The sequence below is a fragment of the Myripristis murdjan genome, chromosome 12 (assembly GCF_902150065.1).
Source record: "Myripristis murdjan chromosome 12, fMyrMur1.1, whole genome shotgun sequence".
NCBI classification, from domain to species: Eukaryota; Metazoa; Chordata; class Actinopteri; order Holocentriformes; family Holocentridae; genus Myripristis; species Myripristis murdjan.
Genome location: NC_043991.1, coordinates 23,483,282 through 23,502,822, shown reverse-complemented (window position 1 = coordinate 23,502,822; position 19,541 = coordinate 23,483,282). Strand labels below are relative to the sequence as shown.

Below are 19,541 nucleotides of genomic sequence, written 5' to 3'. Positions count from 1 at the left end.
TGCTCACAGGAAAAAAATAGGGTGAGGCTGCAATTGTGTAAAATCAAGCTTTAATTGCTTTAAAAGCTTTAATTTTCATACAGTAGGTAGTTGGGCCAAGGCTATTGGTTTCTCCTCGCATCCTCAAAGTCTTCAGTTGAAAAAAAAATACATTTCAACATCTGAACACATGCATATGCAGTACATACAGCTTAATCCACTTTTTTTTTTTTTTTTTTTTTTTAACTTGGCGTATAAATAGTCCTGGTCCAGCAGCTGGCAGACTGGAGCAGAGATGTTGCCTGCCAGTGTGTTTCTCATTGCTGCACCATTTACTGAAACAGCAAGAGGGGCTTGGTCCACATCGTCCCTCCCTTCCTCCTGCACATGCTCCTTAATGTCCCCAGCTCCCAAGCAGATGTTGCAGAGTGCAGCACAGCAGATAATGGCAGGGACAAATGTAGGGTCAGCCTCCAGGTCCTTGAAGAAAACGCTACGCCACCTTCTATGGATGGAGCGAATGTTGGAATGATACAAATTGTAGCACTGCTGGACGCTGCTGGATGCAGATGAGCTGCAAAATGCAGGTGTGGTTGCGATCTCCTACAATGCAGTAATCTACAGAAGGGTGCATGTAATACATGTGGTGCATGTGATCTGTGAATAGACGGCTGATTTTGAGCACTCTGGCATCGTGCACCAATCTTGAGCAGTAGGTTAAAGTGTTAAAAACTTGACACTATTATCACAGATAGCTTGGAGCTGCACTGAATGAAACAGCTTGCTATCAAAGTAGCCATCGCAAGCAGGGCCTGCAGGTGGCTTTATTCTGATTAGACCATCATTAGTAAGTGCCTTATTCTGTGCTGGTGTAGCAAAGCCTTTGCCTGCTGCAACCAAATCACAAGGCTTAGGGAAATAAAAGTTGTGCTTCCTCATTATCACTAAATCCAGTGCCAATTCTGGACAACATGGAAAATGCTTGCCTTTGGGACAACAAATGTCTAGGATGCTACGCTATCAGATGTGCTGTGAACGAACCATAGAGTGGACAGTGTAGAACAGGCTTTCCCATTACAATTCTTTTCTCTAAATCTCTGCCATTGCAAAGAACAGTGGCTGTTGCACCAGGCTAACTTCCTCATTCCCGTTGGTGGTCACTGCTGACTTTTATTCAATACTTCAGCAAGCAGACAGAACACATCTTCCTAGTTCTCAAGAAAGTGTGACACATTTTACTGTCACTGTAGCAACTAACCACAAATAACGTTTTATTTTGAAGTGGCCAATGGACCAAGCAAAAACTTCCATGACTGTTTTTCACATTCTGTGAAACCAGCAGATACTACAAAAAAACAAAAAACAAAAAAAAAAAAAAAAAGAGATTCTCCAGGTCAGGTTCCCAGCCATAGGTCTTCTCTATGTTCCATCAAGCTTTTGATTAGGATGGAAAGGATCAAGGTCAACTCTCAGAGTGAAGGAGATCTCAGGATGTCTTCAACAAAGAGGGCTTTACTGATGCTCAGTTGATTAGAGGACAGTATGAGCTGTACAAGTACAAACACTGTGTAGTACCACACCAATTCTGAGGGCCGCTCACTGACATGCCTTATTTAATGGAAATATCCTTACCTAATTATGCTTCCAGTCAATAGCTCTGTGTCCGTGAAAGGCGTCAATCTGTCTGGTCTTCTCCGGCATGTCGCAGATTTATGGCCTTAGTAGCCTGGAGATGGTATGCCTTATCAGGGCAGCTAAAAGAGGCCTAAATGTGACCAACAGCTACAGAAAATATTCCTTCACATTGATGACATCATGAGACAGTCTGAAATTTGTCAGTTGCCATCTGACACGCTTTTGAATAATCAACCTTTCTGACAAATATATTTGTGGGTCTGTATATGTATGTACAGTATCTGTAGTATGTATGCATATAAGCCTGTGTGGGTTCACTACAATGACAGCTAATAGTGTCATATGAAAATCTCATTGATAAGGTATACCTGATGGATGACGCTGAACAATGTTACATAAACTGGTCATTCAGACATTGGTCTGAAGTTACCAAATTCTTTAGCTGTAAATGCATGGAAAATGCAATGTTTCGTCAACATAAATGAAAACAAACCTGCAACAAAAATAGTACTAAGAATCATATTGATGAAATGGAAAAACTTTAAAATAAAATAAAAAATCTAGGCCAAATTATCAAATGCTAGCATATGGTAATCTGGAGAACACACCCCTGCCTCACTGAGATATACTGAGAATATTTCTGATTACAACAAAGTGCTAAGTCTACAACTGTCCAACAGTCCATGACAGTGTGGACTTGAAGTGTACAAGGGTGGGTGGTTTCCATTTAAATCCTCCGCTCCTCCTACATCCATTTGCCCTCCACTTCCTCTTCCAAGGGCAAAGAGGAAGTTAATGTGGAGAAATGAAGCAACTAATGAAACACAGCATGGGGAATTGGCAAAACCAAGACATGAGGCTGGCAGCCACAAGCCCTCCCTATTCCAGGACTGTGTGCTTATGTGTGTATTCGTGTGGTATGTGTACAGCTGTCACAGCAAAAAATAATTTTATGATAAAAGTGGCAGTGCTATGGTGTAGTTCTGAAGGTGAAATCAAAACAAACATGTGCTGTTGTGCATCATTCAAAACAATTTTGCAGCTTTGTGTCACCGCATAAAATCACATTAATTCATTTTTGAGCAGTACGCAGGATTTAATGGATCAAAGTTGGTGGATGTATTACACTAGCATGGAGCAGCAAATACCACTATATGGGTAAAAATGACTTAAAACATGCCTATAGCTAATAGTGATCCTGTGAGTGAGTGAGTGACTTTCATTAGAGCTCATAGAGGTGCTTTGCGAAAATATCAAGGTATTCAGGTATTTCTTTTGTCCATATTGCCCAAACATATGAAAAACCATCTAGTAACAAAGCAATGATGGAAACAACCACACAGCAGTCAGTTCTTAGAGAGTGCTACTGTCAAACCAGCCCAGCAGCAAAGTCAGTCAGACGATCCAGAGATTTTCCTAATGTGTTCCAGAGACACAAACTCTCTTCAACCTCTGGCTTGAAGGCCATGAGAACTGCAGAACCACGGAGAACATCTCAACTCCCTGGGGCCTCCCCCCTGAACATTCAGCTGTCCTATTCTTCTGATGAGTTATCTGCCATCAGACGAGGTCCCTGAGACTTCCTGGTGGGAGTAGCTCAAGTCCCAGTTTGTTTACAGATGGCCACTTCTTACGACACAAGGTCACAGTGTTTTCATGTTTATCATTCCACGTCCTACAAATATAATAAAGCATGTTGAAGGATGGCTTTGGACAGATGGCCCAGAGTGTACTGTTGTTTGTTCTCAACATTTCTTTTAATATAATGTTATATTTCATAAAACCAGTAAACTCACCTGCTATTATTGGGAGGAATTATTGGGTCATGTTGGATATGCATATCCACACAGTACCTGGTTGCAAATATAAAATAAGACTTACGAGTCAAGAGCAAATTTGCTTATTTGTAAGTGCACACTTCTTCATTTGATAATGACATCCATGCAATAGGGGGATAACAAACAAAAAGGGAGCTGGAGCTATAACACATGGACATATATCATCACACAGCAATGACACTGCACTACATGTGCAACACTGAAAATCTGAGCAGTGGTTTTGTATGTGCTGTAGCTGTAGACAAGTAGTGTTAGCAATGTCTATAATGTTTTTACTGATTAGTTATTGCAGTCATATTCAAAATATCCTGTGCTGTATATTAATTTACATGTACAATTCTTATTTGCATGTGCAATTTTCATTCATATTAATATTATGATTCTTACTTATTCTTACTTAATGTGCAAGTCTTATACTGACCACTGTGGAACACATTATCCTGGAATGGTGGCAGGATTATAGAAGCAGAATAAGGTTTTGTGGCATACCCTCACCTTCCACCAAGATGCACAGAGATCAACGCCCCAGCAACACTTGCAGCATAAACAACAACTTTATTGATAGACCAACAAGTTTCAGCTTGCAGCCTTGGTGGCAGGACTGCCTAGATGGTTTGACTTCAAAGATATCATCCCTGCAATGTCCCTCAACAGCTATGTGCTGCCTCATTGTAGGTTATTGTGGATGAGAGTGTCAGTTTCATTGCTAAAAACTCCGAACTGAATATCTGGCCATAAAGTCTGCATAGAGGAAACACAGCAGTGAGTTAGTTTTGAGCACATGACTGTATTGTTGGCTGTATCTTTGATTGCTCATTCGATCGTGTTGTAATATGTGGTATCACCGACCCCCTGTGTCGCCCTTGCATTTGCTTCCAGGTTTCATATTCAACACCATCATATTAAGACTCCACCACCACCGACTCAACCACCCCTTCTTCGTACTTCTATGCAGTAACACAGTCTCTGCCTTACTCCCATTCTGTGGTTATTGGGTTATTGTTAACTATGCTTATAAACAAATAAACCAATTCTGATCGTGTTTACTGGATTCTGAGAAACTAATTCATTTTATTATTTCAGCCCCCACATAGACTGGAAATTTCCTCCCCTGTCAGCAGCTCATAGTTATTCCAGGACCTGGTCTCAGGACATGCAGCTGGTATGTGACAGGGATTGGAAGATGGTGTAAGATGTCTGTATTTTTATTAGATGCAAAGCCCACTCATGGACCTGGAAAGGCCCCCACCACACACCCCATCCCCCCTCCCTTGCACGTTCACATACTCGTGGTTAGCCTATGTGACCCCCTGTGGCCATTTGAAGGCATGACAGTGTCTGACAAACACAACAGAAAGAGACTTAGGGATCTAAAAATAAACGTATGGAGGAAAATGACATTCTGTTAATTCTTTAAAACTGGCATTTTTAAACTCTCACATCAAAAACAACCAGTTTTTCACTTTTATTCTGCATTTTACAAAGTTTCAGTGTTTGCAAGGAAGTCAGGTGGTTAGCAACGAGCCCCATATTCACACTGTAATACACAGGGCTGTTTTTACAGATAACAGCTATGATCACAAAACATTAGCAGTCATCTGCTTACCACTGCAGTCTCTGTTTTGTGTAGTTTTAGATTTTGTAATAAAGTTGTGACCAAAGGTGATCCAATTTTTGGAAGTTAACCTGGGGACATGGTTCATGGTGCTTTTCATATTTCACAAGAACCAAATTTCCCCATCAGTATAGCTTATTCTGATCAGTTTAAAGTGGTGCTGCGCTACAAAAAGGGGACTATAAATTGTATTCTGTATTTTACAGTATTTCAGTTTTTGCCATCAATACAGTAAAATTTCACCTCAAAGTCTTTCTGAGTTTGGATGCAATTCTTTACTGTAAATTCACATTTGAATGTGTAGCACACAGGTGAACCTTGCTCAAACTGATAGCTGTATTTTGTATTCTGTTGTCAACTGTGTTACAGCACAGTATAGCTGATTGAAGGAATCTGCTTATTTGGGCATAAGTTGAGTTGTTTGAGGGAAATATTGGCTTTTGCTACTTGCTTTACAATATGTAACTATGTAAACTGTCAAAAAAAAAAATATGACTGCAATACACACAGGAAAAAGTAAGGTTGAACCTGCTCAGACTGAAAAGGGTATGTTGCATTTTGGTGTATGGAGTATGAAGTGAGTGAGTGGCTGGATTAACTTGCTTGCCTGCAAGTTGTATTTGGCGGTGACAAAATGTGCTTTTGCTGTATGTTTGAAATGTTTTGTCATGGTAAGAGCCTTTTGCAAATAAAATGTGTTATTTTGGGAAGAGCGCCTCTCATTAGGCCTATGTATTAACTGTTTTGATACCATGGTTTCTGAGTTGACAGAGGAGGTAAAGCGATTGAAAAAAACTGTAATACATGTAGAGAAACAGTTGTATAAGGTGTGTTTTGGTGAAAGACGTTTGTGGGAACAGGGGGAACCACGTATCAACATTAATGCAAGAGACATTTTTTACTGAAATAAGCACTGGAGTTAACTGAGAATTCATTGGTAATAGTACATGTCAACAGGCTGTCCTGAGTGCTTGAGTCTGAAACTTTGTTCTGTTGTTGCCCATATATTTAAATCCACAACAAACAAAATATAGTGAATATTGAATGAGTGAATGAGGATGCCATTTGTAAATCAGGCAAAGACAGAACCAAACATGCACAGTAACAGGTTTCATGGAATTGTCACAACAGAATGTGTTTGTGATGCCACAAAGACTCTCTATTTACCTAAAATTCTGCAGTTTAGCAGTGGTCTCATTTCATCTGAGCATTTGAGCAGTGAACAGCAACTTTGAGCTTTCTGCAAGAATTGTACACGACTTTACAAAACTACTTGATACAACTTGCACTTTATACAACTCACATAGAGTCATAGAATATAATCTCCTCAGCCAGGATGCAGGCTCTGCTCCAGGCCAAAGAACAGGAGATTTACTCCCTGAGATACAGACTCAGAGATGCAGAGGAGAAGAGGAGGAAAGATGCAGCCTGGTGGTCCTCGCAGCTCACTGAAAAGGACAAGAAGCTGCAGGTCCTCCGCAAAGCTCTGAGCGAGACAGACAGCAGAGAAAAGGCCTCCAGAAAGGACAAGGAGAGATGGGGGAGAGAGCAGGAAGACCCGGAGGAGAAGATGAAGATAGCGGTGGACTATAGATTCACCGACCTCAACAAGAAGGCTACTGAGATCAACCTGCTTCGCCAGAGCATTGAGGAGGAGAAACAACATATTAAAGAGGCCCTGAAGGAAAAGGAGGAGCTTGACAAACAAGTCAAAGAGCAGAACAGCACTATTTACTCTTTGACCAAGGAGATTGAGAAATTGTCATCCACCATCATGGCTCTGCAGGCCCAGTCTGCCTCTAAGCAGGAGGAGTTCGAGAAGACTCTGAGGCAGGCAGAGGACAGGGCAATAAAGACCTGCCAGGAGAACAACAAGGTCCTCAACTGCCTCACTGAGTCAATTGAACATCTGAGAGAACAACAGAAGAACTGGGCCGAGCAGAAGCTGCAGCTGGAGGCCCAGATATTGGAGGAGCGTGAGTCCTGGAGGGAAGAGAGAGAGAAACTGCAGGTCAAACTCAAGCAGGCAGAAGAAACCTGTGCAGCCAAACTGGCAGAGAAGGAGGAAGAAACCTGCTCCCTCTGTCAGAACACAGAGTCTGCTGCAAAAGAGAGGGCAGAGATAGCCGCCACCATTGCCACTCTGTCCACTCAGACCCTTGGAGCAGCTACCAGCACGGCAGAGGCAGAGCAGCACCAGACAGAAGCTGAGGGCCCAGAGATAAGTAGCCAGATTGAAGACCACGCTGCAGCCAGCAAGGTACCAAATGCAGATTTATTTCTGCTGTATTTATTTCTCTAGCCAGCAAAACAAATTGCAGCAGAGTTTCTCACTAAATGAATTCTTCTTTTTCTTTTTCAGAGGCGCAAAGGATGGAAAGGATGGTTCAGACTCAACATATTTAGGAAGAAGAAGAAGAACACTGGAAAGGAGCTGAGCGAGGATAATTAAGTGTGCAGGGCCCGGGCTGCTTTGTATGGAGAGACATCACTGCCAGCAGCAAAAAATCTGCTGGCACTGATGTCTCTCCATACATCTGAAAACAAATGCATGAGCCAGCAGCCAGCAAACTTCCTCCATTCGACAAACTTCCTCCAGCTAATAAACTTTCTCCAAACTGCAAACTTCCTCCAGCCAGCAAGCCTTCTTCCACCGGCAAACCTCCACCAGCCGGCAAACCTTCACCAGCCGGCAAACATCCTTCAACTGGCAAACCTCCTCCAGCCACTAAGCCTGTTTCAACCAGCACACCTCCTGCAGCCAGCAAATCTCCTCCAGCCAGCAAGCCTCCTTCATCCAGCACACCTCCTACAGCCAGCAAGCCTCCTTCGACTAGCAAACCTCCGCCAGCCGGCAAACCTCCTCCAGCCTGCACACGTCCTCCAAACTGCAAACTTCCTCCAGCCGGCAAACCTTCACCAGCCAGCAAACCTCCTCCAACTGGCAAACCTCTGCCAGCCGGCAAAACTTCACCAGCCGGCAAACCTCAACTGGCAAACCTCCTTCAGCCATCAAGCCTCTTTCAACCAGCACACCTCCTGCAGCCAGCAAATCTCCAGCCAGCAAGCCTCCTTCATCCAGCACACCTCCTACAGCCAGCAAGCCTCCTTCGACTGGCAAACCTCCGCCAGCTGGCAAACCTCCTCCAGCCAGCAAGCCTCCTTCATCCGGCACACCTCCTACAGCCAGCAAGCCTCCTTCAACTGGCAAACCTCCTCCAGCCTGCACACGTCCTCCAAACTGCAAACTTCCTCCAGCCGGCAAATCTCCTCCAACCGGCAAACCTTCACCAGCCGGCAAACCTCCTCCTACCGGCAAACCTCTGCCAGCCGGCAAACCTTCACCAGCCGGCAAACATCCTTCAACTGGCAAACCTCCTCCAGCCACCAAGCCTATTTCAACCAGCACACCTCTTGCAGCCAGCAAATCTCCTCCAGCCAGCAAGCCTCCTTCATCCGGCACACGTCCTACAGCCAGCAAGCCTCCATCGACTGGCAAACCTCCGCCAGCTGGCAAACCTCCTCCAGCCAGCAAGCCTCCTTCGACTGGCAAACCTCCGCCAGCTGGCAAACCTCCTCCAGCCAGCAAGCCTCCTTCATCCGGCACACCTCCTACAGCCAGCAAGCCTCCTTCAACTGGCAAACCTCCTCCAGCCTGCACACGTCCTCCAAACTGCAAACTTCCTCCAGCCGGCAAATCTCCTCCAACCGGCAAACCTTCACCAGCCGGCAAACCTCCTCCAACCGGCAAACCTCTGCCAGCTGGTGAACCTCCTCCAGCCAGCAAACCTTCACCAGCCGGCAAACATCCTTCAACTGGCAAACTTCCTCCAGCTGCAAACCTCCTCAAGCCAGCAAAACTTCACCAGCTGGCAAGTGTCCTTCAACTGGCAAACCTCCTCCAGCCAGCAAACCACCTCTAACCGGCAAACCTCCTCCAGCCAGCAAACCTCCCTCAACCGGCAAACCTACTCCAACCGGCACACGTCCTCCAACCAGCAAACATTCACCAGCCGGCAAACATCTTTCAACTGGCAAACCTCCTCCACCCGGCAAACTTTCACCAGCCAGCAAACATCTTTCAACCGGCAAATCTCCTCCAGCCGGCAAACCTCCTCCAGCCAGCAAGCCTCCTTCATCCGGCACACCTCCTACAGCCAGCAAGCCTCCTTCAACTGGCAAACCTCCTCCAGCCTGCACACGTCCTCCAAACTGCAAACTTCCTCCAGCTGGCAAATCTCCTCCAACCGGCAGACCTTCAACAGCTGGCAAACTTCCTCCAGCCGGCAAACCTCCTCCAGCCGGCAAACATCCTCCAGCTGCAAACCTCCTCCAGCCAGCAAAACTTCACCAGCTGTCCTTAAACTGGCAAACCACCTCCAGCCAGCAAACCTCCTCTAACCGGCAAACCTCCTCCAGCCAGCAAACCTCCCTCAACCGGCAAACCTACTCCAACCAGCAAACCTCCTCCAGCCAGCAAACATCCTCCAACTGGCAAACCTTCGCCAGCCGGCAAACATCTTTCAACCGGCAAACCTACTCCAACCGGCACACGTCCTCCAACCAGCAAACATTCACCAGCCGGCAAACATCTTTCAACTGGCAAATCTCCTCCAGCCGGCAAACCTCCTCCAGCCAGCAAGCCTCCTTCATCTGGCACACCTCCTACAGCCAGCAAGCCTCCTTCAACTGGCAAACCTCCTCCAGCCTGCACACGTCCTCCAAACTGCAAACTTCCTCCTGGCAAATCTCCTCCAACCGGCAAACCTCTCCCCAAGCCGGCAAACCTCCTCCAACCGGTAAACCTCCTCCAGCCGGCAAACATCCTTCAACCGGCAAACCTCCTCCAGCCCGCAAAACTTCACCAGCTGTCCTTCAACTGACAAACCACCTCCAGCCAGCAAACCTCCTCTAACTGGCAAACCTCCTCCAGCCAGCAAACCTCCCTCAACCGGCAAACTTACTCTAACCGGCAAACTTCCTCCAGCCAGCAAACGTCCTCCAACCGGCAAACCTTCACCAGCCGGCATACATCTTTCAACTGGCAAACCCCCTCCAGCCGCGAACCTCCTCCAGCCGGCAAACCTCCTCCAGCAGCAAACCTCCCTCAACCGGTAAACCTCCCTCAACCAGTAAACCTCCTCCAACTGGTAAACCCTCTCCAACCAGCAAATCTTATCCAGCCAGCAAACCTACTCCAACCAGCTAACAGGAGCAGGTGCACCGACTGCACATGCTCCACCAGCATGACACTGCAGAGTGTGTTAATGTGTCTTGTTTCTTGCTTCATTATTTTTTTCTTGTGATGTATTTAATGTAAAATAAATAACTGAAATAATTCCACTTGTTTTGTTTTTTTTTTGTTGTTTTGTTTTGTTTTGTTTTGTTTTTTTGTTGTTGTTGTTTTTTTTTTTTTACTGCGGATGAAAAGGATTAAACTGCTCAGACTGGAGCAGCCAGTAAACAGCCACTAGAGTTGACTGTGTAAAATTATCAATAATTGATACAGTCGATGGTGACTACAGTCAAAAAGTCTCAAAATGTAACAATGGAGGCAGAGACAACACTCTGATAAACACCCTTACTAAATCAGAACAGCTTTGACAACAAGCACAGCTTATAATTGCATTCATTTACTCTTAGTTTTAACACAACATGAATGTCTTGTATTTTGAGTTTGCATCTTAAGTTAAATTTCTGAACCAGAGTGAGACTATTTTTTATTTTATACATTTATATTTTGTATTTGCACAGCTTATTCACGCACAGGCTATACCTCTCATGTTGTTAAGATTACTATTATTTTTACTGTACATTAAACCATCTATACATATTTTGTCTTTACTGTGCATTCAACCTGATATAGACACACTCCTTCCAACTCTGTGCACTTCACCACTGAGGTTAACATAATTCATAAATTATACATATATAGTAATCTGTACATAATTTGCTCTCCACTGTCGATACCATTGTATTTGCTGTAAGATGTAGCTTCACTTATGCTGCAGTACCTACTTATAACTGCATTTATCTGTAAATAATACTATTCTTATACCCTTCTAGTTAGATACCAACAGCATTTCATTGTCTTTGTACCTGAACTCTGCACTATGTCAATAAAGCTGAATCTAATCTAATCTCATCTAATGAAGAGTTTTCAAGGGAACACAGACCAGCTGTGAACAGAGCTGCAAGCTCTTCTGATAGATTCATTATGATAAACAGTCGCATTTCAGGGACAAAATAACACAGTGGATTAAGCAGATGATTGTTTGAACCAATTTCTGTCTGTTATCTTTATTTGTATTGCAGATGACCATCTAATTGATATTTATATATTTATTGCATGAATATAAAGCAATTAAAAGGACAGTTTCACTCTTTACTGAATTGTATTGACTTTCAAAATACAGTACAGATGTTTCAACTGGTTTTCAAATGATAAAATTGCTGTATTAGATTTCTGTAGAGTTCACATATAATACAGTACAGTATATAAAATATTCTGTAAAACTCCCAAAGCCTCTTGAGGTCAGTTTTTTCTTGTTTTCCTCCATATCTTTGTCACTTTATTACACATCAAAACCAACCCCTCCAGTGGCACTGCAGATTGTGCTTGCACTGGACAGCTCCAAGGTGTGAGTGTGGAGCAGGGGGTTGCTGAAAAAGAGTGCACATTCTCAGTGTAGCACCCTGTGTAAATAAAAGATTTAAAAAATCTATATGTACATCTATCTATATTTATGTGCATCAGTGTCAGCAAAGAATCAATCAGTGATACATTGCTACCCATTCACAAATACAGTGAAATATTTAAACCAAGTATGAATGTTGTCCTTGTTTTTGAAATAGAAATAAAAACTGCATTTCAGTATGAATGCAATATCATTCAATTGAATCTATTGTAATTACATCTCTAGTAACACAAACATGTTTTGTAGTGCAAAAAAAGCTTCTGCTCATAAACACTTGTCCATTGAAGTCCTTATGAGCATTGTGTTTCTCAAGGTGTTGTATCTTGCGTGACAGCCATGCACTAGATTATGATACAGAATCACAGTATTTCTATAACTTGGCTTGTCCTCTTGGTGTCACACATCAGTATCTGTTGTCAGAGGGAGATTGTGAGGAGCAGATAAAGAGCTTAATCGCTGCGTGACTGAGCTCAGGAATTCACTGATCAGAATTCCAGTTTGTAATGGAACAGCACCCACAATAATTCACTGTATCCATGGAAGCTGCATATCTATGTTTACAACTGTATCTGTGTATGCCACCACACTATTAATCATACAAATTCTGCATATTCTTATTTTTATGTCATGACAGAGTACAAATACTCTTTTTTTCAGACAGGCGTGCTCTTTATAAGGACTGCCATGAGGTTATAGAACAAGAAGCAGTTTAGACCACTCCCAAACAAACAGCATGCACTCTCCACGGCTGTGTATACAGCTGGGCTTGCACCATGGTGAGGATAGAGTTGCTGAGAAGAAAATGTTTGTCCTTGAAGGTGCAATGCATGCAGTCATTTGTCTATGTCATCTTGAGGACTCTGAAACTGGGGCAACTTTCTGTGTTTGTGAGCTGACTTGTTCACAGACAAAGTGAATCATAATTATGCATTTCCCATTGTGAATTAAAAACATGCCATTTGATTAATGTTGTAAAGTCTGGTGACATCTTACTGCACATAAATTTCTGGCTCTGTTTTGAGGTGAACTGGCAAAGAGGAAGACGACTGTGTACGAATGAGGTTAACTTTGTGTGAGTGGATGAAAGCTTCCAGTTGCCTGTGAGTAATCTGAACGCCAAGAAAAAGTCGGCTCCGCTGCTCAGTCAGTCAGAGTGCTCATTCTCAGACTTCCTCAAACACGCTCGCACAAACACACTTGCCCCCTCCTTCCCTCTCCCCTCCTCCTTCTCTCCCTCTACAAAACCTGCTCCCAGTTACCAACAAACACACACAGCAGCCTTCTCAGCGCAAGTGGCAGTATCTCTCTCACAGCCTGTGTGTGTGAAGAGTTAGGGACTACACAGGCTGTACAGAGTGTTGAGAGTGACTGTGTGTGTGCGTGTGGGTGTGTGTGTGTGCGTGTGTGTGTGTATGTATGTGTGTGCAGACTCCCGTGTTGGTGCGCCATGTGTCTTTGACTGTGCTGACCGCGGCAGCCATCCCGTCTACAGCAGAGACTTTCTCTGTATGCAGATGGTGTGAGCAGTCAGAGGAAAAGTTTATAACAGCAGCGAGCTGAAGCCTCTCTCCACACACACTGAGTCAGCTGGCCACAGTCTATGGAAGTGGCAACAGGAGGGGAGCAGCGGCACAGCTGAAGTACAGCTTCAGCCCCTCTCAGCCAGGGATTTTTTCTTGATGTTGGTTGTCTCTCCGTGTCTGAATACCTGTCACTGGACTGGATATAACACTTGTGAATCACCGCACGTCCGACCTGACAGCTTCTGCAGGGCTGCTCATCTGAATGGTGAGTGTGCTTTTGTTTTTGTTGTTGATGTTGTTTTTGCTGTATGGCTGTAGGGTGTCAGTTTTGCCTGTGATGTTGTTACCCTATGTTGCGAGTGCTGAGGTGCTATTTGTTACACCTGAATGTTGGTGATTCTGTGGTAACTTTCACACAGTAGGTTATGTCAACATCTTTGGTCAAGCCAGGTTCCTGAAGTAGATATACAGCAAACCACACACACACATCTATATCTATATCTATATCAGTGTCTATATCTGTCTATATATCAAAGTCTACATTTAGCTATCTAGCTATACACATACATATATAGATAGATAGATAAGGTATGATTTGGTGGTAATTACCAGTGCTTACATTTTTAATGCTGCATGTGAGTCACTTCCTTTTGACACATTGGCTATATATACAGAACACAAGCAGAAAAGGCCAGCAAGTGCTTTCCATTTACTGCGCAGATCAGAGGCACTGATGATGCACATCCCTCTTTCATATGAGAAACATTGAATTTTAAAACCCTAATCCATCCTCCCATCCCCATTTGTACTGTCTATGCTTTTGTAGTGTTGATAGAAGCTTACCTTATGTTTATAACTTTCACTGAGGAGCAATGATGACAAAATATGTTTAATTAACACTTTCAAATCCTTGAAATATCACTTTACATAATAGTGCTCCCATTGCATCAACATCTGCAGTGCAAAAATTAATGATCAGCTTTTAGCTGCTAAGTTTTAACTTTGTCTGCTATAAATGATTTAGTCTAGTGAGTGTTGAGAAAGCTGAATGGACTTTGTGCTGTATTTAACTGCTGGGATATGAATACAGTGTCTTCAGAGATTTGTTTATTATAATCAACACTCAGCCAGACTGACTGACTGGTATTCAACCTTTAGTATCTGCTGAGCTCAATGAGTTTCATAGTGATTGGCCAATCACAGATTTTGATACGCGAACATGTCAGAAGCCTTGCCCAAACTGCAACTATAGCCATTATTTTGACTAATAGACCTGACTAATACTAGTCAGGTCTAAAGCATGCTAGAAAATTGTGAAATTTTGGCCAACACATTGCAGTAAAAGATACACATTCTTGGCATAGTCACCACAGTGACTAGTGTAATTTAAACTGCATTGTGTGATGCAGCTATCAGTTATTGTTAATTGTGTCATAGGCTACACTTGATGTATGAATTCATTGCTTCAAGCCAGCAATGTCATTCATCGGATCTGGTCCAATGGAATATACAGGGGCCTTTAGGCTTTATACCAATTTCAGTGTTGATAGGCAAAAACTGTGGAGGAAAATCCTTATGGAAAGTAACTTAAAAATGCAAATCATACAAAGACTGATAATGGTGAACTTTATTAAGGCAAATCTGTAACAACATGAGCAAATTATACAGGGACATGCACCTTGTGACATGCCCCAGGTGCATGTCCCTATAGTTCCATATAACGCATACAGATACATCATATAAGATAATTAAACAAGATCATTAAATATACTCTATCTAACTAAGCAATAACAAATCCATTGGAAGGAATAGGAAGGATAAGATAGTGTGTTATTGGAAAATGGATTTGGAATAAACCTTTCAAATGAAATCCCAACTTCACACGTTTAATTCCAGTGCTTTGTTACGAATTTTATCATTATCACTATGGGTTATGTGCCACATTTCTAATCTACCTAATCAATTGCTGACTCATCTCAGGTAACTTTGTCACCAGCAGTAAGCTGCACACCAAGAGAGGAAGAGAGACATGCACTCTGGGAAATTAACAAACAGCTATCAGTAACTATAGATATCTGCCACCTGGACAGGCCTGCTGGGAATCTGTGGAAAACAGTTCAGTTTTGTTGAGGTGGAAATGGGTAAAAGCTGTAATCTCAGTGTTACTCAGATTAATCCTGTTACTAGCCCAGAACATACAGTACCTGCAACAATTGTGGCATTTTAATAACGATATCATAGCTCTTGGACAGTGACAAAGCATGAAATACTGTTTGTAAGGCAAGTTTAGCAAAGTCATTTTTACGTAAAATCAAAATTCAGCACATTTACAGTACCGCGGCTGCATACGACAACTATTTTGTAAGGGCACACTGATCCTGGTGCGGGACATACAGATGGCGAGGCAGTTACAAATGCCATCCAAACACAGACCTCCTGTCTGGCTGTCCACTGGCCAAACAGGGAGGGAAACTTAATCATGGCTGGATTAATGTGCTGTCTGATCAAGTGTCCCTAAGTGGAACTGCATGTGCAAAGATGTTGCTGTAATTACCAACAACATAGTCCCACAACTAAAACAAGAGGAAGAGAGGAAAAAAGACTGAAGGACAGAGAAAGAAAGCGCAGGGGGAGAAAAAGTTAGAGAAAAAGATTTTTTGAAAAAAGGCAAGCAGGAAAAGGGAGTATAGGGAGCCATCTTCCTAAATTTTCTCCCCCACTATATGTGTGAATGGAAAAAGAGGATGAAGAGATGAGAAAGGAAGGAAGGCAGGAGCTGATGTAGAAAGAGGGAAGATACGATGATCCCCCCTCCATGCCAGGAATGCTGCAGTGCACAAGCCGTGCTGTTGGAAAGCCCAGGGATCAGGTTCCCCATGTCAGCTGCTGCTCTGTACTGTTCCCAGGTTTAACTGTGTGATATCTGTTTATCAAGCGGGGAGGGCATGGTGAGGAGTATAGAGCTGAACACGAGCCAAACCTGGAGTGGATAACTAAACTAACTGACTTACTATTTCCAAATTCAAGTTAAATTCAACTCAAGCCAAACGGCAAAGAAATTCACTCAAATAAAAATGCCATTGCTCTGATGTACAGGTGGGATTTTCAGTCTTCTGTTTTGTTCCAGGACAATTGTGTCGGTGCATGACTTTGATCCTCCAGTATTCACATCACTGCCTTACAGAGCATAGCTACGCGTCATTTTCATCATGACGTCTGTGATGTTCGTCTGTGGAAAACATTTTGAGTGAATCAGTGGTCAATCTGAAGTCAGTCATCATCGTCAACCTGTTTTCTCCGCAAGACGGCTCAGTTCCCAGACATACTGTGACACATGGCATGGAGGAAAATGGAGAGGGGGAGGGGGGTGGCAGAGAGCGAGGAGAATGAGGAGGGGGGAGTATGTTCGCTTACAGTGTACCATACCAAAGGGCCACATTGTACACTATAAAGGGGTCCCATATGTTGCCTAAATTGGTGAGTAGACAAAATAGACATTGACTCATCACACTGATTCCAACAGGAAAGCATGAGAGTGCACTGAACAGTTCAGCGGCTGGGGCACTGGAAAAGAGAAAATGAACAGTCAGTTGTCCTTATATTTGTATGTACATACTTATGTATGTATGTACGTATGTATCTATCTATCCATCTAAATCCAACAGCTTTAAATCATGTTTATATAATAGAGTCATAATGGACACAATAAAACATCCAGTGGTGTTCACCTATGTTTTATTCTTAGTGCCAGAATAAAGAGAATTTTACACCAAAAACCAAAAGCAGTTCAACAAATGTACTTATATCTAGAGGTAATACTTGATTGTCCTCTACCCAAACAACACATACCAGGTAACATCTCAATAAATATGTTTAAATGTTTCTGATATCTTTTAAAAACCTGGCTGCTCTGAGGCCCTCCCTCCTTGACATCCCTCCCCTAACCAATGATTAGCAAAAAGCACAGCAAGAAATGTGCCCCCCCGCCTCACACCTCTGTGAGTTTTCAGCAGAGGCGCAACAGACACAGACAGCTCTGAGGCTGGCAGCTTTTGTAGTGGAGGGTTATATTTGTCTTTAACACATGTGAGCTGAGGAGGCCCCACTGTGCAGGGACTTCCACTGGGGCCCCGTGTGGGCCAAAGGAAGGGGGCGTAAAGATATTTGAAGGGTTTACAGCATTGTCACTGAATATTAATCACAAATGACAGTGTGGTAAAACTTAGCTGTGCACTTCACTGTGCAGAGCAAGTAAAAATACAGTATATGTGTTGGAGTTGAAAATATGTGGTGGGTGGGGCTGGCAGGAGAGCAATTCCTCCTTCTGTCAATATTGAAGGAGACATCTGAGGGGGAACAGGAGTCTATGCCTCAAAATCTATGCCTATGTTTCTGCTTGTGTTTCCTCTGTAGACACTGAACATACTAGCCAGCTACTTTTTGCACCAATGAAAATCACTTAACAGTTGTAAAACAGGTAAAAACAAGTTGCGTATGTAACCCAGTTTCCATGGAGGAATGGGACAAGTTGAACACTGAGCCTATGGAAAGGCTGTCTCCACTGACACCAGAGTCCCAGTGAACAAATTACCAACAGTTAGTACAGTATAATGAGAGCAAAAACAAGTTGATATAGTACCAAAGGAATAAAAATTTGGAACCCCCTGATGTAACCCATCAAAATGTTTCAGAGCTAGAAAGTCAGAGTTAAGTAATTTACTGCATTTGGAGTGCACAACCAAGTATCCATTGGATTTTGCTCTGAGATATCAGCCCCTGCCAGTGAAGGAGATGTCTGTTATCACCACCTCCTAATGCATAAAACAGCCTCAAGGGAAAGACTGCTATAAATTTTGTCTAGAGAACTTGCATTTGCCACCCACAACAGTCACTACCACTCATAGCCTGTGGAAATATGGGAAATGGTAGCAGACATGAGGAGGGACAGGTATATGATAGCACATGGGATATGATACTATTGTCCTGCTGTATAAAGATATAGAGGTTAAAGTGTCAGCAAGTAACTTAAGCTGCTTATAAAGTATCTGCTGTATTTGTGAACTCATTATCTGGACCAGTGGTTCTCAAATGCGAGTACACGTGGGGTAGCACACCCCTAGAGGTACGTTGGAGTACTGCAGGGGGTATGTGAGAATTTTTAAAAATACTAATTTAAAAAAAAAAAAAAAAAAAAAAATCAGCCATGCGTAATTAGCCTAATAAGTTCAATAAAAATGTAAATACAATTTTGATGAACCACATTTTATATTCAGCTTTCCCTCTGGGTTTCCCATTGGCGTCAGATGTGTTTCTGGTTTCAGTCTGAAGACAGACATCGGAAGACAGACAAAAATCAAGAACATGGATTTGTGGTTGAAACGTGGCAATGATACAGCTGAAAACGAGGAGAAAAAGTGAAAGTGAATCAAAAACAGAGTCAAGAAAATGTCATCAGTATCAGGTTGTAAATTCAGACACTGGTGGGTTGGACTGGACCTCTTTATATGGGATTTTTTTCCCCATTTTTTTCACTGGTCAGGTGGAACTTGGCTGAACAAACATTTCATAGAGGGTACATTATTGATAAAATTTGGAGAACCACTGATCTAGAGGATAGCTGGTGTATGGTGTGCATTTTAGGACGTCCTCAGACATCAGACAAAACAGTATCGTTCCTTGGAGTACGAGGCTTCAGCTCTCACTAAAATTTCCACAAACTGCAATAAAGTTAGATATTGTAGCCTATATTCAGATATATATTCTTCACTACGTATGATTCATGACATTGGCTTGTTTAATGAAACATTTGAGAGGACAAAAACAATATTTTAGAAAAAACATGTTCTGGTTGGCATATTGAAGAAGACAAGAGTCTGAGAGAGGTAGGGAGTTTATCCAAATACAGTATTGCATGACATGAGCCTGATCTGTTCTTAGATTTGACTTCATCCCCTATACTGTTTCACACACCTTGAATATAGCCCAGGCATTAGGACACATTCACTCAACTGTCAGGTGATTTGCGCACCAACTTTCAAGCCAAACCTTTCAAACACCTCTATTAACATGTTATAAGTGATATAATAAATGCATAACATTTTATAAGATGTTATGCATTTATTGAGTGCGAGCTGAACAACTTGAACTTGACTACATAAAAGGGAAATGACTGCAGGCCTTGCACAAGAATTATACCTATATTTAATTGCCTTTAAAATTAATTGTTGAATTGCTTTGACTGCCGTGTCTATGG

General features: G+C 42.8%; 1 protein-coding gene across 1 annotated transcript in view; it reads left to right on the top strand.

Moving 5' to 3' along the window:
• Positions 1 to 13,061: 13,061 nt before the first annotated feature.
• The window catches only part of arhgap24 (Rho GTPase activating protein 24), an 80,874-nt gene continuing 74,394 nt past the window's right edge, over positions 13,062 to 19,541 (top strand). The window contains exon 1 of the mRNA XM_030064912.1: positions 13,062 to 13,553. The gene's annotated coding sequence lies outside the window, so the exon portion shown is untranslated. The remainder of the gene's footprint in view (positions 13,554 to 19,541) is intronic.